Genomic DNA, 2,970 nt, shown 5'->3' with positions numbered 1-2,970 from the left:
AAATGAGCCATTGTGCTGCCCTCAAGTGGCCAAAAAAAGTATTAAAATAAATATAATCATGGCGCGTGGATCTACTATAACAGTTGCATGAATCCAAACTGGAACAAACAGGACGTTGAATGTGATTCATTCACCCTCTCCATACGGTTCCCAGCTGAATTGGGGGATTGAACCAACAACCTTTGGGTCAAATCTCTAATCTAATTACCCAATAACTGTCCAGCCCAATAGCAGAACAAGAACGATGGTCCAGAAATGAAGCGCACTGTTTACGTCTTTCTGTGGCTTTATTTTAGACCGGGCAGTGCCACTGGGAAATGAGCCTGGGTGAAAGTGTCTTTCTCTTTATATCAAACCCCACAGGAGCACTCGGCTCTCTGAGGTGCTCCGACTTCTTTGTTGTTGTTTTTTTGGAAACCCCACCAGGCAACCGCTTCATTCTTCTCTACGCCTGGGTGATTAAACAGCAGCTTAATGGAGCCTCAGGTGATTTCATCAAGTTGAGCAGAGGGGCCTCGAGAAAGTAGATAAATTCTCCTGTTACATGTTCTCGTTATACTCTGCACTGAAGACGAATGCTTCCCTGCATTCAGTGTGTGTGTGTGTGTGTGTGTGCTGCAAACAGCGAGACATTTTTTGTTTTCCTCTTCACTTCAGCTAAGATTGTTTGCGCATCTCACTCTCTGAAATTGCAGTGTGGAGAAAATTGCTTTAACTGCTTCTAAGGAAAGCGTTTGATCAAAATCTTGACTCGACATGCCACAAAGGCCAGAGCAGAGTGGAGTAACAGACCCGAGGAGGCGGCTAGAGATGCATTAATCCACAATGATTACCTCTTTTTTTTTTTAAATGTATTTATTCATTCTTTATTTGAAATTTTCAGCGTTTTTCACACACGCCCAGAACAAGCGGCCTCCTGCTGCTGCTGGAGGAAAGAGCATTAACATCCCCCACACATTCAAGGGATTTTAAACCAGCATACAAACCAGACAAACGCCTCTGAACTACAGTAGTGTTTAGCTCAGTCACTGACTTGTAAACCATGGACACATTTGATGATATCAGCCATTTCTTGATGCGATATGATAGATGAAGGAAAATTTAACCATCCAAGTATCAGCACAGCTCAGTCTTTGACTTGTAAAGCATGGACACAGGAAAAAACCTCAAGTGAAGCGTCCGGCCTACCTGACTTGGTGACTGATTGAGGCTTCGTAGGGTAGTGTGGCCGAGTGGTCTAAGGCGCTGGATTTAGGCTCCAGTCTCTCATGGAGGCGTGGGTTCAAATCCCACCACTGCCATTTAATGACATTAACCATTGGTGGATGGTGGATGCGATGGTGTGTCAACTACAGAGCCCTCTCAGTGATTTGTTGCTTGCAGATAGGATTCATAGTTTGCAACCCTATGATGAAAACCGACAGTCAGACTCAGTTTATGCACCATTACAACACCAAGTTACCATGGAAACTGTACACCAAGGACGAGGTGGTTGAGGTGATGGACTGCTAGTCCGTTATACTCTGCATGCGTGGGTTTAAATCCCAACCTTGTCGTCATTATTTCATTTAAGCTGCCATGTTATCATTCAAATAAGACCTTTGTGTCTCAAGTTGATCAACAGGGTTGTTGGTCAGCTCAGTCGGCAGAGCATCGACCCAGCGACCCAGCGTTCAAATCCGACCTGTGGCGACACTGTGAAAACAGTTTTCAGCCACAAAAACATAAAGAAGTTCATCAACAGCGGGTTGACTGTGTCCACCCAACTATTGTATCATATCTGTTTTTCATTCATTGTCCCTTTGAGTCTCTCAAGGTGTTGTGAAGAACGCAGGCATCGATACCGCTACCTCTCGTATGCAAAGCACGCACTCTACTGAGCTGAGCTGATTCCCCTGTGTGTGATGCTGAGTGGTGGCTAGATCTCATGCTCTAGCATGACAACATATGTACCATGTATGTATGAAAATATATATAATGTATCAAGCCATCCATGCCTTAATAAGCTCAAGGTTAGACTACTGCAATGCACTTTATATCGGCGTCTCCCAGTCTTCTCTCAGCCGCCTTCAACTTGTGCAAAACGCTGCTGCCCGTCTTTTAACCAACACCAGCAGACGTGCGCACATCACTCCTGTTCTTAACTCCCTTCATTGGCTTCCTGCCCTTTATAGAATTGATTTTAAACTTTTAATATTTGTTTTTAAAGCTCTTAACGGCCTCGCCCCATCGTATTTATCTGAGCTTTTAACTGTCCGCAATCCTGGTAGAGCTCTGAGGTCTAAAGATCTCTTTAAATCCAGGCTAAAAACCCACTTATTTAGGATTGCTTTTAATTCCCAGTAGTATGATGACATTTTTTTCTTTGTTGTATTTTATTGTTTTTATTTTGTTTGTTTTTACTTATTGTTCTCTTTATTTATTACCTGCTGTAAAGCACTTTGGTAAACCGAAAGGACTGTTGTAAAGTGCTGTATAAATAAAGTACATTTACATGTATGAGTTGATTGACAGTAGGTAAGTGTGTTCACCCGACTCTGTATCTCTTAAACAAAGGTGTTTTGGAGAATGCAGACATCGATCCGCTACCTCTCATATGCAAAGCAAACACTCTACAATTCCCCTCTGTGTGTTGTTGTGGGGCAGCAAGACCTCATGCTCTTTCAACCGATTGGTCATTGAAGCTATTTATGCGAGTGAACATGTATTCCACCAGAAGAGATGAAACAAAGGTGTTTTGGAGAATGCGGGCATCGATCCCGCTACCTCGCGCATGCGAAGCAAGCGCTCTACCATTTGAATATAAATATACATAACACAACATACTTAAGTGAATACATCAAATCAGCGTTTATCTGAACCTATGATTGAACACAGCTGAGTCACAGCTCCTAACAAACAAAAAACGTAACCACTGATACTTTCCAAACTCTTACTGAAAATGATCCAAGCAGGCTGGTCAATCAGATC

The 2,970-nt window shown here is 42.9% G+C and overlaps 1 non-coding gene across 1 annotated transcript; it reads left to right on the top strand.

Moving 5' to 3' along the window:
- The first annotated feature begins 1,218 nt into the window (after window positions 1-1,218).
- On the top strand, window positions 1,219-1,301 carry trnal-uag (transfer RNA leucine (anticodon UAG)). Its single transcript has one exon. It is a non-coding gene; the product is annotated as a tRNA-Leu (tRNA).
- Window positions 1,302-2,970: the final 1,669 nt, after the last annotated feature.

Source organism: Larimichthys crocea, chromosome I (assembly GCF_000972845.2).
Source record: "Larimichthys crocea isolate SSNF chromosome I, L_crocea_2.0, whole genome shotgun sequence".
Taxonomy (NCBI): domain Eukaryota; kingdom Metazoa; phylum Chordata; class Actinopteri; family Sciaenidae; genus Larimichthys; species Larimichthys crocea.
The sequence above is the reverse complement of the archived record's forward strand: the minus strand, read 5'-3'. Positions and strand labels throughout refer to the sequence as shown.